The sequence below is a fragment of the Anabrus simplex genome, chromosome 7 (assembly GCF_040414725.1).
Source record: "Anabrus simplex isolate iqAnaSimp1 chromosome 7, ASM4041472v1, whole genome shotgun sequence".
NCBI lineage: Eukaryota > Metazoa > Arthropoda > Insecta > Orthoptera > Tettigoniidae > Anabrus > Anabrus simplex.
Genome location: NC_090271.1, coordinates 162,193,781 through 162,217,593, shown reverse-complemented (window position 1 = coordinate 162,217,593; position 23,813 = coordinate 162,193,781). Strand labels below are relative to the sequence as shown.

The 23,813-nt window shown below is 38.8% G+C and overlaps 1 protein-coding gene across 3 annotated transcripts in view; it reads left to right on the top strand.

The window, feature by feature from the left end:
- The window catches only part of Ent2 (Equilibrative nucleoside transporter 2), a 380,023-nt gene that overhangs the window by 266,362 nt on the left and 89,848 nt on the right, over positions 1-23,813 (top strand). The window lies entirely within an intron of this gene.

Here is a 23,813-nt window from a genome sequence, read left to right as displayed (position 1 = left end):
GACCTCAATCTTCGGTGGGCAGGTTCATATCCATTGAATGGGTGTGTACATGAGGCAAGTGCTTTAGTTCTCTTATTCGTGGATGCAACTTCTCTTCTTATATCTGGTGGGGTGATTCCAGCTAAACAGTAGATTCTATCTCGTGGAGTTGGTCTCAAGCAGCCAGTAATGAGTCGAGATGTTTCATTTAGAGAAATGTCAACTTGTTTAGCATGATTTGATCTGTACCAAGCAGGGCAAGCGTACTCTGCAGCGGAGTAACACAGAGCCAGGGTTGTAGTTCTCAACGTCTTTGGATGTGTACCCCAATTGGTTCCAGACAACTTGCGAAGGATGTTGTTTCTAGCCGACACTTTCTGCTTAATGTTCATGTAGTGTTGTTTGTAGGTGAGAGCACGATCCAATGTTACACCTAGATATTTAGGTGTTGGGCAGTGATCTAGTTGAGTATCTTCTCATACTACCTGCTATTTCCTTGACGCCTGTCTGTTCTTTAAATGGAAGGCACATACCTGAGTTTTAGATGGGTTAGGCTTCAATTGGTTTCCTCTGTAGTAGTAGGATAGTTCAGAAAGAGCCTCTGATAACTTTTCTTCTACAACCTCAAAGCAGTTTGCTTGAGTAGCAATAGCTCGATCATCCGCGTATATGAAGCTTCTGGTGCCAACTGGAAGAGGTTGGTCATTCGTATAGATATTAAAGAGCATAGGGGCGAGAACACTTCCTTGTGGCAAACCATTCTTTTGTTTCCTCCATCGACTTTTCTAATCCTGAAATTCAACGAAGAACCTACGATTTTGGAGAAGATTGCAAATTACTTGAGTCATCTTGTAATCTTTTGTCATGTTGTATAATTTGCGCAACAGTATATGATGATTAACTGTATCATATGCAACAGATAAGTCGATAGAAGCCACCCTTGTGATTTTATGATTTTCATATCCATCTTCGATACACTGTGTCAGATGGAGGACCTGTGAAGTACAACTTTTTCCTTTACGGAATCCTGCTTGCTCTGGGATAAGAAGTGGTTTAATGATCACAGTAAGTCTTTCCAGGATCATCCGTTCTAGGATCTTGTACAGATGACACAACAGTGAGATAGGTCTATAATTATTTGGATCATTTGGGTCTTTTCCTGTTTGAGAATTGCGATTACTCTGGTTTTTCTCCACACACGTGGTTACTTGCAGGTGTTTATACAGTTGTTGTACAGTTTTAGTAACCATTGTTTAGCAACAGGTCCAAATTGCTTAATTTGCTCAACACGTATTTTATCTAGGCCGGCAGCCTTACCATTCTTACACTGATTTATTGCTCTGTTCAGCTCAGATAAAGTAAAAGGTTTAGTGAGTGTATCTGTCTCCTGCTCATAATCCCTCTCAATTCCTTTATTCTGAAGCTGACATGGATTTGATGGTTGTCAATTTCGTAGAAGTTGATGTGCTCTTTGGTTTGCTGTGACACTGGAATGTGTTGAAGTTTTATTAGGATCACTACTGAGTCGTCTAAGTAATCGCCAAGCTTTTTGACTACTTCTTCCCATGTCAATCTCTTCCATCAACCTTAAGCACTGTGTCCATTGTGATGGTGTCATTGCTGAAAGGGTTTTCTTCAAAGAGTTTATGATACTCTGTTAGGAGGGCAGAGGTTTCTTGAGTTAGACCTTGTATGTAGTTTGTTCTACATCCTCTAGGGATTGTAGCTCTTGAACATTCCCTGATGATATTATTAAACTGTTCATATGCTTCTGGAATTGGATTGAGTGGTTTGATCTTCTTGTCCAGTAAGTTCGTGAATCTTTCCCAGTTAGCTTTCTTAAAATTATATCTCCTTTTAAAGTAGACCTCTTGAGGTCTAATGGCAGCTACCAGTTGACACATTATTGGGCGATGCTGTGTATTCGGAATAGGAGCACATACAGATTTAACACACTGCTATCTTTTCGCTCACAAATATTAAGTCTGGATTATAACCCCGCTTCCATCTACCACTGTTAAAAGAAGAAGGGAGCTTGCTATCATGGATAAGAGACAGATGGTGTTCCTCAGCCCATTCTAAAACATTCTCGCCACTCTCATCTTGTTCGTAACACCAAATACTGCTATGGCTGTTGAAGTCATCAATGAAGAAATATACCTTCCAGTCATCGAGATTGTTAGGTGGCATGAATGAGAATGTTACATTAGGAGGTTTATAGATAGAAAATATAACCGAATTGCTCAATTCCTTTGCGATCAATTCTATATCATTTTCTTCTGTAATTGATGTGGAGAGTATCTGGAGATCTGGCTTGACGAAGACTGCACTACCATATTGTCCATGCGGTCTCTCTGCTGCCAATTTCATACCTGGTATTCTAGGACGTGGTTTGTGTACATCCCTGTGAGTTTCTTGTACACATATTACATCACAGTTTGTTTTTTGGCAAAGTTCTTGTAAGGGCTGTTGTTTACAAGTTGACATACCTTCTATGTTTATAGATATGATGGTCATAAGTCAGGAAAAGTTCTTTTCAGAACCAAAAATGACCATCATAATCCTTTATAAAAACAATTATGATGAATGCTGTTATCATTATGTTAAAATACAACTTAAACTTCACTTCACTGTACACAGTATTACATTCACAATTTTACAAACATACACAGACACAAAATATGGCTATCACAAAGTGATCGGAAAGGAAGTTAAGACATGACTAACCCACAAAAGAACAAATTTAAACAGAGAAACAGGAAATTACTCTACTGCCAGATGTTTCCTCCACAAATATTAAGTGCCAGTCATAAACATACAAGGTCACTAAAATGTTTTTGTCCATTTACTGTGAACCAACCGCTAAGCTGGATGTGGAGCCGGGTGCTAGACCTGAAACCATAAAACTATAAATGTGGGTCTTTTGCAAACAATTTAGGTGATATAGGGAAACGAATGCGATATTAATTATCAGCACGTCTGAATACATAAAAATCACTTTGTTTTATTTAAAGTAGTATTTCAATGTTTATCATTGTAATCATAACTGAATCCACCAGTATATCTCTACAAATGGTTATTAATTCCCTCTCTTTCAGATGAAATTTCTTGATAAACCTAAGGCCAGTATTGAAGTGATCCTCTTGATCCAAAAAGAAGGCTCTACACCTGAACTTCCAGGATCCATACTTAGGGAGAATTAGAAGTTGCACACTGATGAGCAGTTGAATTAGATACACCTAGCTAGTACTGTAGCGTGTAGCGCCCCCTTTCGCCCTGATGATGGCAGTGATGTGGTGTGACATGCACCCTGCAAGGTATTGAATGATTTTTATGATATTGTCAATAAAAAGTTCCACCGTTACAATACTCAAAAAGTTTTATCCTTAAAACAGAGTTAAAGGAACATGTTCTGTCCCTCTTGGGGACATCTTCAACCTTGCGAAGAACAAAAGTTAAGTGATAAACATAAAAGTGTATTTAAAATGTTGTTACAATATACATACACGTCTTCAATAAACTTAAATCTATAAGGTCTATTCAATGTTGAGTCTTTGTGTGCCATTGAACAACAAAGGCTGAAGATATCCCCAAGAGGGACGAAACATGTACCTTTAACTTTATTTTATGGATAAAACTTTTTGAATATTGTAAAAGTGGAACTTTTATTGATAATATAATAAAACTGTTCAAAGTTGACAGTACAGGTTAGATATGACTTACATGTAAAGGCACTGAATGAGTTACGGAGCCGTAGTGATCCATGACTGCACAACCTCCCATAATGCATGGAGATTGGTCATAGCAGGATGCAGGGCGTACAGATCCCTCTCAATAGCATCTCAGATGTGCTCAGTAGGATTGAGCTTGGGTGACCTTTGGGGCTAGGCAAGCATCATCATGTCTTTGGAGTGTTCATTGAACCAATCGACCATAATCCAGGAGCAATGGGCTGGTGCATTGCCTTGCTACAGGAAAGGGTTTCCTACAGGGTTCTGGAGACGAACAATGGGTGGACGTGATCAGACAACAGATAACAGGTGAGGGACATAGGCCGATATACCAGGGGTCCTATTTCATCCCATGTGAACAGTTCTCATGTAAGGATACTGCCATCACCGGCTGAGCTTCTACCTTCTGGCAAGATGAGACCATTTGTCTCATGTGTTGGGTTGCGCACTTGTACCGTGCCATCGGCATGTACCAACTGGTACCTCTCAACTCATCTGATTAGGTGACCTTTTTCCATACTGACTGACATACCATGTCACTCATTGTGCCTTCTGACATGCAGTGAGCAGAGGTACCCGTGTGAGATAGTGACTCATGTACTCTGTTGCGAGGAGATCGTTCTGGATGGCATACTGTAGTTGCTCACGATTTGTTGTTGTCAAGCATTGAATTCACTTGTGATCTGTTGCACTCTAGATCCATCTGTCACCTCATACCATCCGAGCTAGCCAGCAGTGACTTTCATCATCAGCATGTTGTATAGTGCTTGGCATGTAAGACTGTGCACTAAAACACAGATATTACAGCTGTATTCTCTTTTTTAATGGCTCATCACTGCTGCTAACTTGACTAGTTACATCATATTAAAATCACCAGACATAACCATATGCCTTTGCTGGCAGGACCTAGTGTTTACAGTGCGCTTTGTCTTCTGGTATGGGGTAGAGCAATTTCGTTACTTTCGTTGAACTGTCTCTGTCTTATTCTTGGCTTTGACAATATAAAAGTGATTGGTATGAGCGATGCTAGTAATGCCACTCCTTGTGCAGCCAGTCCCTGCTATGAGTGGTATGAAAATTTTGCTCTTAGGGTCGGTTGGTGCCTGCATTACAGCGGGCTTGGCAGACTGATATGTAATAGAAACTTCTGGCTCGGTGAGGAAAGCAACGGACTACCTCACTCCTCATTTCCCTAGTATGCCTCTTCAGTGATGCCTAGGCCTTCTATGACAGCTGATGACAGAGCTGTTGAGGATCCAACCAGCCTTAGGGCTGAAGACTGAACATACATACACAACCATAACCAAGTAATCTCAATGTAAGCATCAATAATGGAGGCTCCCTTACCCAAGTACATGATGAAAGTTAAGATGAAATAAATCAATATATTCATAATTAAGTCGGTTTCTAAGCTCAATGAAGAATTAAGTAAATAAACACACTCTCTCACCCTCACTCAGTTTAATGTGATATATTTCTGCCTTCATTTTGATATACGCATTACTATAACTACAGTAAAATTCTAATAGTCTGGAACGCCCGATGGTCCGGCACCATTCCAGGATTTTTTAAATGTTGTTATCTCTTAATAATGATCTCTCGTGAACAATTTGATGCATTATTTGTCGAAACCAATCGAAGTGTATTTTTTATTATTTCAAAGTTAATAGTGCAAATGTATCTGATACAATCCATTTGTTATGCGTTGACTTACTTAAATATCTCTACAGTATCTCTGGAAATATTCAGCCTAGAAGGCTGTGTGCTATACTGAGTACTGGAAAGCCAACCATTTAAAAAAAAAACAGATTCCAAAAATGGAATGTATGGGCCACGTTCAAAAACGGATGGGAACATGCCTTCAAAAATTGAAGCAGACAGAAGGAAAAGAGTAGTTGTAGATGGAAAGACTATAAATGTTAAAGGAAGAGTTACAGATAAAAACATCGATGAACTCAGGCATTAATATGGAATGGCAATAAGAAACAACACGTGTGAAAGGAGGAGTATGTTATTAAACTAATGATTTTGCTGATCAACATTTTACTGCAAAACGCCGTGTTACAGCTGTTTTCGCTGTACGCCTTAACCTATATCGTAGTAAGAGGTAGTAAGAGCATTTTCGGTAATCTGGCACCGGGCCGGTCCCGAATGTGCTGGACGATCGGACTTCTATTGTATTCTTGAAAAGAGTGATACGTCTTGAATGATGCAATTTATTTAATAAATCTTTGTAGTGTGATTTTCGAAAGTTCCAGAATTTTCCTTTCTTTTGCATGAATGTATTCTTCTCCATTCAATAAGCAGTAAAGGAGAGAGATTTTGATCATATTTTCAGCTCTCAGGCTGATTATATCTTCAAACTTATCCAGTAAATGTATAGGAACACTAATGAGTCAAGCTACATGAACTGAAATTAGTTCAGCTTTCAAGCTCACTGACAAATTGAGAATAATAATGTTATTGGTTTAACGTCCCACTAACTACTTCTACAGTTTTCATAGAGGCCGGGGTACCAGAATTTCGTCCTGCAAGAGTTCTTTTATGTACCGGTAAATCTATAGACTTTAGGTTGGCGTATTTGAGCACCTTCAAATTAAATTACCACTGGACTGTACCAGGATTTAACCCACCAACCTGAGCTCAGTTGGCTAGCATTCTGCCACATCTGAGCTAAGCATACACACTCTTCTTCACTCGCTTAAATTAATTTAAAACATTTCCTGCCTTTATTTTGATGTATGCATTACTACAGCCATATTCTTCAAAGGAGAGAAAGATCTAAATTGTATGATTTATTGAGATTTCCAAAAGTTCAAGAACTTACTTACCTATCTGAACTTCCTTACTTGGATATTTTTCTTCTTCTTTCTTCAATAAGCAGTAAGGGACAGACATTTTTAAACATATTTTCAGTTTGCAGGTTGGTGTATCTCAAGTTTACCACATTTGGGAAACCCAGGAAATGTACAGGGGCATTCATAGGTCCAACATCAACAGATTTTTATTATTTTGCTATTGGCTTAAGTCACGTACCAACTGAAGACATGTCGTATGGCATTAATGGGGTAGGGGAAAGGGCTCGGACTGGAATGGAAGGAAGCGATCGTTGCTTTATAAAGGTACAGCCCCAGCACTAGCCTGGAGCGAAAATGAAGTAACCACAACAACAACAACAAAAGCTTTAGATCTGCCGACTGTGGGATTTGAATCCACCATCTCCTGAAAGCAAGCTCACAGTGATGTGACTAAAACTGCACAGCCAATAATTCACTCAGTTTCTTATGATTCGTAATACCACATGCACTTACTATCCCAAATTAGACACAGTTTGGACTTCAACCAGAGGGGCAACCCACTTACCTTTATATGGATCTTCAGTTCTTTAATTGTACAGATAAATAAGAACATTATGTACCTTAATAAAAAGTACTTCGCTAGTCCCTTGACTGATTGGTGCAGGTATAACAAATCTATTGTGAAAGAAATACTTGTATATTTACATCATAACGAAGGCATATTGTCATAGCAATAACAGTGTGCAACGAAAGAAATGAACACAAGGAGATAAGCATAGTTTACTACATTAAATATTAGTTTATTACCATTTTAAGGAATAGTAATAACAACAAAAAATTATGCAATACTAGTAAAGAAATAAATGTAATTTACAACATTAAAAGCTATTCCATGGACACTGAATTACAAAGTGGGGGATATGAACAAACGAACATAATAAACTGGTATTTGAAAAGCAAAGTCATCTCGTTAGAGGCCATAAAGGCCCTTGGAGGGATGGAAGGTAAAGGCTTCCACTATCCGTAACCTCAGCACTTGGTGGGGTAGAGTGGTTAGCTCTATTCCTGGTCGCCTTTGTCCCCACAAGAAGCTGCAAGTGAATGAACAAATACACGTCATATCCTTCGCTTTATACCGTTGGTGCAACTCCTTGCGCAATGAAAAGGAACATCTTTGAATAATTTCATAGATATTTTCATTTAAATGCCAACTCAAATTAACCCAAATATCCCATTTACAAGATAAGGCCACTCATTGAACATCTCAACATGATATCATCATATGACTTGGTGGGAATAAGGGAATTATGCTTCACTCACGAGTATTCACCCCTGCTCTGCTGCAGAGGATTATTAATTATTTAAATCCTATCTTTAAGATCAGTATTGTTTTTAGAGTAATGTAGTTTTCTTTATTTTAGAACGAAGTTACACAAGCGATGATAATTCAAAGGCAGGCAATGATTCACATTCGCTAGGTACTTCAGGTGATTTTAATGCACTTGCAAAGTCTGTGCAGATGAAAGAAAAGCAGAACATGGGAAAGTAACAAGAAAAGAGACATGCTGGTCATGTCCAATGTGTTCTGCAGCACTTTTTTGTCAATATTCCTCACTCAAACTCATTATGTGTAAGACTTTGTTGTCATACTTGTTGTTGTTGTTGTTGTTGTTGTTGTTGTTGTTGTTGTTGTTGTTGTTGTTGTTGTTTCAAAAGGCATGCCTTTGGAAAATGTGTAATGTGGAAAGTATTCAATAGATCTGCAACTTTTTAATCTGTAGAATAGACATTTTAAAATTTTTTATGATATAAATGTGTTACAATTGCAACGTACCTATTTTTTTAATTTTTTTAAACCCTGAAAATTTGGTGGTCTGCCTGCCCATTTGCCACCTTAATACATGGTCTTCAATGTGTTAATAATTACTTAGATCTTAAAATTACTAGAAACCATCACTTTCTTAAATACAACATATAAAGGAAATGTTCATCCTAACACCCATAAAATGCTTCTTTGTATAGAGCCATCGGTATCCCTCTCTCGGATAACTTTGATAGAAAGCAGATTAATACCATGCCTACCATAGTTGTTTACAATGGTTACGGCAGAGATGATGTTGATAAGATCATTAATAATATCAAAAACAAACCTAGTAGTACACTAATTAAGGAGCCCAAATTGAAAGAAAGATTTGTCACTTACAAAATTTAACAGAAATTCAACATTGCTTTCCAAACTAGTAACAACAGTTCTAACCTTTTTTTACTATACAAAAACTATCATTGACAATAATAAGTATTCATAATCAGGTGTCTATAAACTTAAATGTATCTAATGTGATGCAAGTTATAGTGGACAAACAGGTAGAAATTTCTTAACCCGCTGTGGAGAACATATCAGTGCCAGTATATATAGAAGATATCTCTTTGATAATCATGAATGTTAGTTGTATATTTGTAGCCATTGATTTAAACTAGTGATTTATGCTGATTCTTGATCATGATTCTATCATTTATCTGCTGCCAGTGTGTGAAGAGATACATGCAGTGTAGATTAATGGCTTTAAGAAGTAATAAAATTGATGAAACGGTGAAGTGTGACATGTACGCTTTAAATTTTAAATTTGCTGAAGGCATTACAGGACAAAGTTTAAATCGATGTGTTCCTGTGATGGTATGATAAGAAGTGTGTGCGTGTGTCCTTGTTTATTGCATGAGATAATAATTTATTTTAATTTTTAAACTTATCTTTATTTAATTTTAAAAGATGTGTCGCAGTGATTGTACATAGGCAAGTCAATAAGTATCTGAAATTTTGCTCTAATTGTATTTAGGTTAGCTCTATGGTATTGTGTGCTACCAGTCGCTAGATGGCACCATTGTCTACATCTGTGGTAGTTTCAGCATTATCAGATCAGTACAGCTTGCGCTGTTGCAACGTAAAGATGGCTGCGCACTCTCCGTTTGCACCAAGGAAGAAAAGCTTTTTTTTTTTTTTTTTTGAGGGTGTACCAAGAGCAGAAATTCATAGAAGACTTTCAGCACAATTTTGGGACAATGTTTTGCCACAACAAAGTGTTTACCGGTGGATTGAACAGTTCAGAAGGGGTTGCACGAGCGTGAAGGATGAGGAAAGATCCGGGCGTCCATCTGCAGCCATAACTGATGCCAATATTGAACAAGTACGTGATATGATCCTGAATAACAGACGAGTGATTGTTGATGACAGGGCAAACCATATGCACATTAGCCATGGTTCTGCATAAGAAATCATACATAACAGGCTTAACTTTCACAAAGTCTATTCGAGACGGGTTCCAAAACAGCTCGATGGAGAACAGAAGCGCAATCGTGTGAGAATGTGTCAGCACCTACGGGACCATCGTGCTAACGAAGGTGAAACATTTCTGAAACGGATCATCACTGGAGATGTAAGATGTGTTCACCACTTTGAGCCAGAGAGCAAATGTCAGAGCATGGAATGGAAGCATCCCGGATCCCCAGTCAAAAATAAATTGAAGAGTCGACCTTCTGTAGGAAAAGTGATGCTCACAGTGTCTTGGGATTCTCAAGTTCCAATCCTGGAACATTACCAGGAAAAAGGGGAAACAGTGAACGTTACAGTGATATACTTTTAAACAAGCTGAAACGTGCAATTTGCAACAAAGGCAGGGGTCGATTGTCAGAAGGAGTTCTTTTGTTGCCTGACAATGCGCGTCCACATACCGCCGTCCATACCGCTCAAACTATTCAGTTGCTGCGTTTCGAGGTGTTGGAGCATCCTGCGTACAGCCCCTATCTCGTCCTGTCCGATTACCACCTGTTTGGTCCACTTAAAAATGCTCTAAGAGGTCGTCTATTCAAGTCCGATCAACAGATGAAGGAAGAGGTGCATATGTGGCTTGCTGCACAACCAAAAGCCTTTTTTGCAGACGGTATCAGAAAGCTTGTGAAACAGTGGACCATGTGCATTGAAAAGCAGGGTGATTATGTTGAAGATGTCAATAAAAAGTGTGTACTCTTTTTGTTATAAATTATAAAAATTGATTGCAGATACTTATTGACTTGCCCTTGTATGTTTAAGGAATGTGTATGCTCTGAACTGAATTAAAGTTAGTTAAGTTGTCATAATTTTATGCAAAAAGGGTTGCTTGAAGGTAGACTTTCTTCATTATATTTTGTCTAACATTTGGGAAATAACTTATATATCTGTGCATTGTGTGCATAGCTAAATGGATTAGTTGTGAACATGTCCCTGCGAGTGTCAAATATTTGATCAGAAGATGAGTTTGTAAAGTGGAGATAGGGCCAGTAAATACGATATTCAAATTATAACACGATCACAAACTCAGAGAAGTGTTGGTGGTACAATAGTGGTTACCGTAGTGAAATAGGAGCTCTCGACAAATTTAACGTGTTTAATAAAGGACCCCCGCTATCTTGATAAATTAGAGGAAATTTAATCAGAGACGTTAGTACATGTTAATACTAGTTGAGCAAGGAGGTAGATCTTGTGGAGCGACATGCCAAGCATCAAGGAAAATGAAAGAGACCCATGCGATATCTATCGGAAAGTGGTGGGAAACAGGGATCTTTCAGTAGAGTGTGAAGGTTGCAGTAGGTGGCTTCACTTCAAATGTAGCACTCTCACAAGGGGGAGGGGGGGGGGGAGAATTTTATACTGTTAACAGGCAAAATTGCAAGCTCTCGTTGCTATGTACTGAATGCAAATAGAAATTAAATACAATAGAAGGTGAAAGATTAGAAATCCTGACAAAAAGGATTGAATAACTTGTGGGATATGTAGAAAACAAGCTACAAGACAGAATTCAAGGAGAAATTTCTGGCACAATATTTAAGGACAGACAAACTGTGTTAAATCAAGTAAAGAGGAAAGCACCAAAACATCCCATCACACAAGTAGATATCCAAGAACCACCACTAATGTTCAAGCCGCAGTGGCGGAATTGTCAAAACAAAAGGGACAAGAACAACATTGCCAAGATACACATAATATCGCTGCGGAGGAATTCAAGAATGGCAGCTGGTATGATGAAGGAATTGAGAACGAGAGGGAAACCCATGGAGAACACAATGCAAGGGAAGAAATATCACTGTAGGCACTAGGATTGAAGGAATCAACTGGATAAGGGCAGGGGACTGAACTGCATGGCTCTATATTGGCAGATTACGTAAAGACACAAGTACTGAAGATCTAAAAAGCTGCATAGCATAAAATAGTATAACAGAGGAAGCAGAATGCGAAGAGTTGAACAAATTAGGAGGATGATATAAATCACACAAAGTAGGAATACACCTCAAGAAGTTGGAGATTGTTAATTCACCAGATTTCTCGCTAAAAAAAATATTATATGAAGGTGATTTTGTTTCAAAAGGCAAGAACAAGATGGAATGCTCCTTAGAAGGGAAGCGAACGTCACCAGCTAGCCCAGATACACACATTATGCTACTATTATGGAACATAGGACGACTATGAAATGTAATGAAAATTATTCTGGAAAATTCTCTCTCTCTCTTTTTTTTTTTTTTTTTACATTGCACCGACACAGATAGGTCTTATGGCTATGATGGGAGAGGAAAGGGCTGGGAGTGGGAAGGAAGCAGCCATGGCCTTAATTAAGGTACAACCCCAGCATTATCCTGGTGTGAAAATGGGAAACAACCGAAAACCATCTTTAGGGCTGCCGACAATGGGGTTCAAACCCACTATCTCCCGAATACTGGATAATGACCACACTTCAGTGATTGGAGCTATCGAGCTCGGTGGAAAAATTTACAAGGAGACAGTGATACTAAAGGGACATTTCTAAATCTCGTCATTAATGGATACTGCGGACACCATATCATGGCAGTACAGGGCCCGTTAGGAAGACCAAGTGGTGGAATCACCTGTCTAATAACACGATGGCTACCTCCTGCAACAGTCATGTATAATTTGCAAAACATATTAGGAATAAAGACAAGAGGAGGCACAATTTTCTGTGTATATTTCCAACCTGATTGCTCTTCAGGGCACATAATAAGTTCGGTTAGTGAAGCACTTTATAAACTTGTCTGTGAATCCGCTATTCTGCAGGGGACCTAAACTGTCAACTTGATAAAGCTAATAACAAAACAAAGGCAGTGACAGACTTCCTAGAGCAAGAAGGCCTCATGCTGCATAATGACTGCAAGAATCCAACATATATATGCCACAATTGTACAAGTGTAATTGACCTTATTTTCACAAACAACCTCATTACAGTTCAGGGACTGCAAGTTTTGACACAGAATAATTTAGCAGTTATCAGGAAACACGTGCCAGTCTTTTCAGCAATGAAAATTAAATAAATTCACAAGGAGCAACAAATGAGCCAAAACATACTGACTAGAGACATCAGTATGCTCATGTTAGAAGAGAAAATACATGCAAAACTACAAATTGGAGATATAAGCAATGGCCATTTTAAAAAAGCAGATAAAAATCTGGAAGAATTAATAAGTCGTTAAAGAACATCAATCATAAAGGAAAATTATAGTTTGATAGCCAGTGTTATTCCTTAAAGAAGAGTTAGCTGGTGCCCTCACACAAAGCAAGGGATACAAATAAATCTGAGGCCCTAGAAAAGTACAGCATAGTTCGACGCTGAAAGAGACTTTTCAGACATGAAGAACTCCAAAGTAGCAGAAGCCGCTGAATTAACTCCTTTCACCGTTTTGCAACCAAGACAGCCACACTTCAGCAGTAACTTCCCGATGGAAATATGGAAAAATGGAAAAATAATTTCTCCAAAACCCTGAGTAATGAAAGGGTTGAACCTCTTGCAGTAAGGGAAACAATATGTGACACTCACTATCAACCAGTTTCAGAGGAAAAGGTAAGCAAGACAATAGCAGTGATTAAACCCAAAAATGCCTGCGGCCTAGGTAGCATTACGAATGAACATTCAAAATCATCACAGCAGCTTTTAACTCCATTATGGATAAGCTTATTCAACAAGTGTCTGGAAACAGGAGATATACCACAGCACTGGAGACACTCAAATATTGAAATACATAAACGCAAAGGGACGCAGATTATTACAGAGGAATTGTCCTGGAGAGCAGTGCTTTCAAGTTGCTCACCACCATCTGGTGCAAGAGGCTGACTGGAAAGGTTGATCAGTTTATTCCGGAAGAGCAATTCGGCTTTCGCAGGTGAAGATCAACTCTTCATGCCATGAAGAATCTGTTAGATGACATAGATTATGCTTTCAGGAATTGAGAGGGGGAAATTCTTTGCAGTATTTGTTGATTTCAACATGGCTTTTGATCTCCCTGACAGGAAAATTTTAATCAAGAAATTAGAACACGGCTGCTTACGACAGTTATCTAGTCACAATAATAAGGAACATCCTCGTGGTCACGAAAGTGTTCATAGACGACAACTTAAGCAGATTTCATTTAATAACCCAAACTAACTTGTTCGGGAGGGGGACCCTCTGAGTCCCTTCCTGTTCCAACATTGCAACATTAGATGTGACAAAATTCATTAAAAATACAGAAGGGTCAGTGGTATTTTTTAGGTAGGCTGATGGCGTGATTACAGGAGGAACGTACAGGGGAAAAGTGCAGAACAGTCTCAACAAATTATCGAAATGGGCAGTGGAAAACAAATTTAAAATATGGAAAGAACAGTCCAAATGACCTTCTTAAAGGGAGGATGAAACTCTGTAAAACACCAGCTGTACATTGGAGAGAATTAACTAACAATTGTAAACCACTTTGGATATCTAGGCATTAATCTTCAGACCAGCAGGACAACTTTCAGCATACATGTGAGAGAGAAAACAGCAGCAGACATCAGAGCGATTAATGACATAGAACGTCCTGAAGCACTGTCTCTGAACATTGCTATGAAACTCTTTTATGCCAAGATAGTTCCTATACTGACCTACGAAGTAGAACTTGTATGGGACCAGATGAAAGCAAGCTATCTAGAAAAACTGGGAAAAGGTGGAGGATACTTTCTTTAAAAGGACGCTTGGTATATCCAGGTACACCCTTTCCAGACATGTATACATACTGTCCAAGGAGGGATATTTAATAGAGGAAATAAGGTATAAGCTATACCTGCAATCCGCCACTGCCTTCCAGATCACAGTGGGTAAAAGAGAACAAAAGAGAAAGGAGATCTGGCCAGAGTTTTACTGTACTGATGTTGTGTTAACACATCAATGATGGGCTACGTTCATTAACGTAGTTTCGTATTGGTATGTGGGCGACCGGCTATGTAAATTAACATTTTCTCGTATTGCTTCTTTCTTGTGTGATTTTATCCTCTCCGCCGATTATTAATCAAAATATTTTGTGTTGTTTACAAACTAAAGTCTTTGTTGATCTGAATTTGGATAGATATATTCTTTCTTTGACAATGCTTTCAGCGCAGGAAGTGTGGTTTCCTAACACTCAGTACCGCGTGACCGAGTTTATTGTCAGGTGTTGCATGGCGCACCATAGCAAAGACAGCTTGAACAATGATGAAATATTTGGAGAATTGCTTGCTGTTAATTTATCTGACGTCCCTTGTGATTGCAAAAGTGTAAGTATTAGTGATTGTGAAGATGTGTGTCGGTCACCATCAAAATATATGCGTGGAAGTGAAAGTGCGACATTCAGTTCAGACGATTCTGTTGACGGCGACAATAATACGAGTGAAGATGCCAGTGATAGTAGTGACAGTGAGGTTGATGGATGGACAAATAAGGATGAAAACAGAGCCCTAGAACCATCTACAGGTTTTACAGGCCTTACTTATACGACCAGTAATTCCGCGAGTATCCCGGAGTTAGTAGGTTGTTTCCTAGGCAATGACTTGTTTCAGCTTTTTGTGGAACAATCAAATCTCTATTATGAAGAATGTCTGGAGATCTGAAGCTTCATAACATGGAAGCAATCTTTGGACATGGAAGGAAAAAGCACCCTCAAAAGCCCTGCAGAGTATGCGCTGCACACAAGAAGCACATGGACACAAGGTACACCTGCTCGGCTTGTCAAGTTCCTTTGCACGAGGGCAGCTGCTTCACGCAATACCACACTAAATGCAAGTACTAGAATCACTGGTATGTGCTCTCACCAAGTTTCAATAATTTATATCATGTCATTTAAAAGTTACATGTATTTATATTTCATCCTACTTCTCATGCTAAGTGTGCTTCTGTTGCCGGTCCGCAGGAAAGAATGGAGTAGAGTGCGCCCGGACAACAATGTATTAAATTGAGAATGGACCAAGGCCAATTACAAACTGAGGCATACTGTTACCAGGTTTGCATGCCACGGCTTTCACCATGTGATCTGCTTCAATGAGAGTTTCCATGAACCGAAAGACTCATGTCTGTGCAAGCTATGCTGTCAGAAATACCACATGGAGACATGTAAAAATAAGATGCTTTCTGTGCATGAATATGCAAAGTTGAACTTGCACATTGTGCGCAATTCCTTCTTTATTAAATACTAGCTGATGTACCCGTGCTTCGCTACGGAATTCTCAGAAAGACTGACTTTGTGGTTTTCCTAACTGAAATCAACGTAGGTCATTACAAAAACGTAAGTATGAATGTAGCGATTAAAAGAATGCTATCATATAAAATACTCGATCAAATGGAAAGCCGCACTTTTTATCACTTTTAACGAACAGTGCTGCGGTTAGATTGCGGTGCCAATCTAATAGTCCTAAGTTCCAGAGCTGGGATGAGCAGGCCGCAGATTGCCATGAACACTCATCTGTCATTGTTCCGCTAAATATGCACACTGTTCATTCCAATCAGTACCTCAGAGTAGGGATTGAATAGCCCTAATGCTATGATGATCCAGTGTGTTACGTACCAGTAGTATCAGAAAATTTATAAACCAGGGGAATAGCATGCTAAAGAAGAAAGTTATCTAACTCACCAGCTACTTCCCATCAATATTCAGGCAGGCTGTTACACTCTGTCCGACTGGGCGAGTTGACCGTGTGGTTAGCGGTGCGCAGCTGTGAGCTTGCATCCGAGAGATAGTGGATTCAAACCCCATTGTCGGCAGCGCTGAAGATGGTATTCCGTGGTTTCCCACTTTCACACCAGTCAAATGTTGGGCCTGTACCTTAATTAAGGGCTAAGTCACTCCTAGCCCTTTCCTATCTCATCGTCGCCATAAAACCTATCTATGTCGGTGGGACAGAAATCAAATAAAAAATACTCTGTATGCAGCAGTAATCCTATCTACCGGAGATGAGGGGTAACAGAAGACACAAAGTACATCACGACAAACAATGGTCAATGTAATGTTATTGTTGTTCACTGTTATGAGCTTTCTATATTGTAGGCCTACACATTCAGTTTTCTTTCGACTCTGTGATTTGTAAAATATTTTATACCGTAAACTGTAGTTTCTTATTCTCCGACTTTACATACCGATTTTCATTAAATACTGTTTACCCATTTTCTCGTTACTCGGCGCTGATATGGACTTAGTAACAAAAATTCAAATTCATGAATATCTTGGTGATCATAGCCAGTACAGTAACAATGTATAAGACATGAATAATAGGAAATTTAATACTATATAACCTTAGTTATCTAGCATTCATCAACTACACTTCTAATAAGAAATATTTGAGAATTACATTTTAGGCCTTCCCCTAAACTACCATTTCACTCAGCGTGAATAAACTAATTTACAGCCTAGAGTATAGTGACTTATTTCCTGACTTTGCATACTGATTTTCATCAAGATAGGACTACTAATAACAATATTTGAGAATTAAATTTTAGGCCTTCCCTAAATTACCATTTTTCTCAGCGTGAATACAATTATTGACAGCCTAGATTGTAGCAATTTATTCCCCAACTTTGCATACCCATTTTCTTTAAAGTACGACCACTAATAACATAAATAGTTGAGAATTCAATTTTAGGCCTTCCCCTAAACTACCATTTCACTCAGCGCGAGTAAAATGATTTATAGCCTAGATTGTAGAGGCTCATCCCCCGACTTCACATACCGATTTTCATTAAATTCTCTTCAACCGTTTTCTCGTGATGCGTGTACATACATACATACATACATACAGACAGACAGAAATTACGGAAAAGTAAAAAGTGCATTTTCTTGTTACTATGGACATGACCGATACAGAAATACCATTATTTTCAAATTCTGAGCAATGTACAGACAAAACTCTTTATTTTATATATATAGATAGAAGATTCCATAGAAGGAGGGACTTATCGACATGCCTGTTTTGCTCAGGAGTGTATATGGAAGAAAATCTTGATTGTAGGTGATCAAGTATTGGCTGAATTTTATAGAACTTTTTGTTGGGCAGGTTAGGATCAATTTGGAATTGTCAGAAAAAAGAAAGAACTTCAGGAGAAGATGAAATCTTTTCTCAGAGATAATTTTCGAAAAGTAAGGGATTGTGATACTTTCCCATTTTGAGAGGTATATACTGTTTTCTGGCTTGTGAACTATCCCCTGCAGCATTAGAAGGCCAATTAGAGTTTTTATCTCCGTTGGATTTGTATCCACCCAATCTCTTGCTCGTGACTATTGTTTCAAGTTTAGATGGGCTTCTAAAAACTGTTTAGCATACACATTCCATGAACCTGCTACGCTGACGTAGCAGGGAAAGGTGATACTCCCACGTGGGGCACCCTAGGTAGCGGGTAGGGGGGTCCTAACCGGCTTGCTAGCGGACTTGAGGGAAATAAAATACCTCTCGCGGACCAAACACACAACCCCCTGTGGGTGGGGGGCGCAGACGAAGACTACACCCATGGTATCCCCTGCCTGTCAACAGGGCCAAGGGATGATTGGATTAGAACCATGAAACTACTTGTGATTAGTACCACCACGCGGGGAACACCATGGGTCGCTGTTACTTGCGCGTAGTACCACTATGTTCGGTACCAAATAGGTTTGTGATTAGTAGCAATCGGGAGCACCGTGCGGTCAGGCTTTTACGGTACCTGTGATTAGTAGCACTATATGAGCGACACCAGGGTTCTAGCTTGCCTATGATTAGTACCCACTATATAAGGAACCCACGGGATAGTACGAGTCCTTGTGGTTAGTACACTTAGGTGATGAAAACCATAGGTTTGCGTTGCCTGTAAATGGCACCGCTATGTGTGAAACACCATAGGTCTGTATTACATGTGTGAATTTCACTACCTGTGGGTAGTACCATAATGTGTGGAATACCGCGAGTCTATGATACTTTTGATTAGTACCGCACCATGTCAAATACCATGGTTCTACTGTCCAAGCGATAAGTACCATTATGAGAGGCCGATGACCTATATTTTGGACCCCTTTAGCTTGCAAGCATCCTCGATTCAATATTGAGCTACAGAAGCAGTCCCTTGGTCAGTATTACTATTGTTTTCTGTCAGTTTCTGAGACTGAGGCATTGCGGTTTGGCTCCACTGATTGTTTTAACCTTCATATCCATCCGTTCATTTTTCGTCCTCACGCTTTGAATTCTGGTCAGTGGAGGATTTTGGATTTTTATTTTGTCATTGCATTTCACCTCATTTTGTACCATCAGGGGCTGATGACCTTGATGTTAGGCCCCTTAAAACAACAAGCATCATCATCATCATCATCATCAGCATACACTTTGGTCTGTTCGGCAATAAGTTGAAACATATCATCACCTATGAACTGTTCAAAATATTCCAACACATTGGATTCATCGTCGAAGTCCACATTTACACCACTAGCACCAGAAAATACGAATTTCTGACTTGAAACACCATGCGGCGGGAAAGTTTGAAACATGTCTAGCACTTCGCCTTCATCCGATTCATCATGTTATTCATCTTGCTCTTCATTCTCTGAACCACTTTCACTATCAGACTCACCTTCATCTGCATCAAACCACTCATCTTCAGATTTCTGAGAAGATAAATTGTCACAATCTTTCTCTAAGTGTTGAATAATCTCGTTTACTTTGAGCGTTTTGAACCTACACTTTGAACTGGATGATGCCATATTTGGCCTACTGTGGATAAGTAGCACCGCGCAGTTGTAAAATAAAAACAAATAAGCTTCAAGAAGCGTGACGTGGTATTTGCTGCCATGGGAAAAACATAATTATGACGACAATACATGATGCGGCAAAGTAGCTCGTCATACCCAGGGGATATTCACGGTAAAAGACGAGTACGTATATATTCTTCATGCCCATTACCCTGTAACATTGAGCGTACGAATATATATGTCATGCTCAGTTAAGAGATTAATACAAAATTCAATTAACCGTTCACCATTCTTGTTTGTCAATTTATGTGCTGGCCATCACCCCACCACTAAACGAAATCTCCTCTCACGTCCAGTCATTAGAATGAAATCTCCAAGTAAAATTTTAATATTAGTATCAGGTAAATTCATAACCAGTTGGTCAAGTTCACCGTAAAATTGATCCATTCCCTCCTTGTCAGTTCTGTGGGGGTTTTTCTTCATTTGTTGGTGCATGAACATTTGTCAGTGTGTATATCTTGTTTTCCACTCTGATCGTTAATAGTGCTACTCATGGGGAAATTGAGGAAAAATCAGTAATAAAATCTAGAATTCTATTGTGTACCAAGAAACCAACTCTGAATTGAGGAACATTCCTCATAACTCTCTCAGCTGGGGGTCCTTCATAGAGACGATACTCACCTGATTCAATTGGGTTCTGATCAGTTTTACATAATTCTTGAAGAGCTGTGATCACCAAATATCATTAGATACTATAACTTGCCGACCTTCATCAATTAATTGATATTTAATGTTGCCAAATATGAGAACTTTTAAGTACATTCTTAGTTTGATTAATCTGCACGATTGTTCATTATGTCGCTAGGCGCTCTGATACGCCTTCATCTTCTATCTGACCCCTCACCGTATCTGAATGGTGTCTTCGCTTGGATGATTATATAATAGCTATCCAAACTGGTGGATTCTTTCAATAGAAGACTCCCCATACTAGATTGATCGTGTGATCAATGTCATGGTCATTGGGTGAATTGGCCGTGCAGTTAGGGGCGCGCAGCTCTGAGCTTGCAACCAGGAGATAGTGGGTTCTGTGGCGTACTAACAATTGAACGCCAAGACAATCAACAACTGACGGCACAACACCGTAACTCATGTCTTCGATTGTCAGCACTACCACATGGGAGACTAGAGGCCAACCCAGTGCAAAATCACGCCAACTACTTAGAATAGGCCTCGATTAAAACACAACACACGGACTGGGAAGCGATGGAATCTGGGCAAAACCAAGGGTCTAGGACCATAACACAGGGTGGATCAAGAAAAAAAGGATAGAGCAATACAACTCACCATCACACTTAACGACCAAATTTAATATAGATTAAGAAAACAAAAAAAGGGTGGATGGCCACTAAGAATTAGTTAAATTCAAAATTGACAAAGAAATTTAATAACCTTGTTACCAAGTTGTTTTTCTTTTTTTTAAAACTACTCAAATGCATGACCATTAACTTAAATGTCTTCAGACACACTAGAAAGAATAGAACTTTAAGAAATTTTAAAATTCAAACAAAGTTGTAATTTAAATCCAACATGGTGATTATGTTACCTTCCGAGCTCGGTTGTAAATAAAATTAGAATAATGAGCACACTCAAAATTTATAAATTATGTGCACAATTTCTGGGTACAGCCGTCCCTAAATTTTACCCAGTTAATCAGTCAACAGACGTCTAGTTACACAACTTACCAAGTACTTGGATATTGCCAAATTATTTATCTTTTTAAAAAAAAAAAAAAAAAAAAAAAAAACACAATTAAATTGCCAACAGGCCAAACGACTACACATACTTATGGTTTTTCAAAGATACCTTAGTGAATACAGAAGCGTTTTTAAGGAAATAACCAATTAACTAACGCCATTGGAATGCTCACATTAAAAGAAGTAATGATAAGGAAACCCAGTCTTAAGAGGAGACTCCATGTCTGTTTTTAAAAAAAATTGATTTAAACCTTGAAACCGCAAAAAAAAAAAAAAAAAAATCAATTAAAACAAGGTAAATGCTTTTCCGTGACCAAGTTCAGCACTATAACTGCACCAGCACCATCATATCACATAAGCAAGCAACAGGTCACTGCATTGAGTAATCACTACCACCAAGTCACGACAGCAACAATGTACGACTAATCATACTCTGTTATCTAATCAACAAAAGAAGGGGCATCTCACAACAATGCAGTAAACGGTGGACAGCTTCAGAAACAGAAACCACAAAAACGAAATTATGACCATAAAGAGATAATAATAATAATAATAATAATAATAATAATAATAATAATAATAATAATAAAGTTTATAAAAATCAAATCAAGGCAACTGGTAAATTGAATGCATCAATCAGGAAGCACACTTTGCTATTCACTTTGGTGAAGAATTACAAATCATTACATTTACAAACAACTATTAGGAAGTAATGTCGCTTAAACATCATGACACCCCTACGTGGTCAGCTTTACAAACAGACCACTCGATTTCAAAAAACTAAATTTACATAGGTGCGAAACTTATATTCAAGGGTTACACGTTGAATTATATTCAAGGGTTACACGTTGAATTTCACACCAGATAATAATTTCCTGCACCAAAATGTTCACATCATTAAAAATGACCAAGTTCGAAGCTGAATGGCTCTTCCAGGTGAAATATAATAAAAATATTTTGCATCATTCCGATGCTCAACAAGGAAGCTTCAACGTAGCGATGCACTTTGACATCCACAGATGAGAGATAGTTTATGCAGGATTTGACTTACCAAGCTGATGACGGTGATGCATAAGGTAAATCCTTCACATAACTTACTGTAGAAAATAGCAGGCACGCACAGCAGAAGAAGCGATGGTCACACAGAAAATAGATTAAAACTCATTTTGGCCCAAATCGTAGAAACTTCCACCCACCACAAAAGTTTTAAGAATTAAGAAGTACTAAATAATCATGCTAGGGAGGTTCGAAGATACACATGGACCTCTTACAGGCCATTGTAACAGGAGCCAACTCGACCGGCATCCTGTCTGTCGGAGAATCACTTCACAACAACTCGTTTGACGCGGCAGACGCGAGAGTGCGCTTCATAAACAGTTGAAAGTCAAGCAGCGGAGCTCACCAATACCAAGTTCGTAGAAAATAATGTACAATTAACGTCCAATGGCGAAGTGATTGGCTGCCGTTATATTACAATTTGGGTGCAATCTAGATTTCAAATGCCCTACAATTGACAATATACAGCTAGTTGCTGACCTGCAGGACATGGGGCTTAGTTAGTTGATTATTTTTTTTTTATTTCCACACATACTAAAGTCAAGGATAGCGGTAATTACACCAATCCCACTAGATTATACCGCTATAGTTCGAACCCAACTGTCGGCAGCTCTGAAGAGGGTTTTCCATCATTTTCCCATTTTCACACCAGGCAAATGCTGGGGCTGTACCTTAATTAAGGCCACAGCCACTTCCTTCCCACTCTTAGCCTTTTCCTATCCCATCGTCGCCATAAGACTTGTCTGTGTCAGTGCGACGTAAATCCACTAGCAAAAAAAAAAAAAAGAGAGCATGGCCAGGTTTACAATTCCAGATGTGATCTGGAAAGGTGATGAATGATACATGATATGATGAAAAATGAGATTGTGGAGAGTGTTTGGTCTGCGACAGCTATTTTATTTCGCTCAATTCTGCCGGTAAATCGGTGAGGAGTATCACCTCTCCACCTGCTACGACACCGTAGTAGCTTTGTGGCAGTAATAATAATAAACAACATCATCTTAATATGGCTTAAGCTACCATGTGCAGGCATTTTAATTGATGCCATCTGGCTGCCTACTCATCACTTTTGATGTTCTGTTTTACTACAGGCCTACTAGATGGCAGAGTAAACAGAATCTTTCTTGGGCGTCTATGGCTAATTTTTAAAATGAATTTTGTCGGATAAACACCAAATGTGTCACCAGAGATCTTTTACATGTCGCCATCTTACAGCATGTACTGTCAAATGGAATTTTTTCTGCCTTTAAAAGATCCAACTACCTCTGCTGGGTTTGAACCCGCTATCATGGGATCTGGAGGCTGACTGATTCACATACGCAGCTTGTTAAAGTCATCAAAAATATTTAATAAATATAGCAATGAGTGGAGTCTAGTTGTATTTACAGCTACATACTCTTCATAGTAAAACAATGTAGACAGATAACTTAATTGTTTTCTATTCTAACATGAAATATTATGTTATCTCTTATTGTTAAACTAATAGTTTT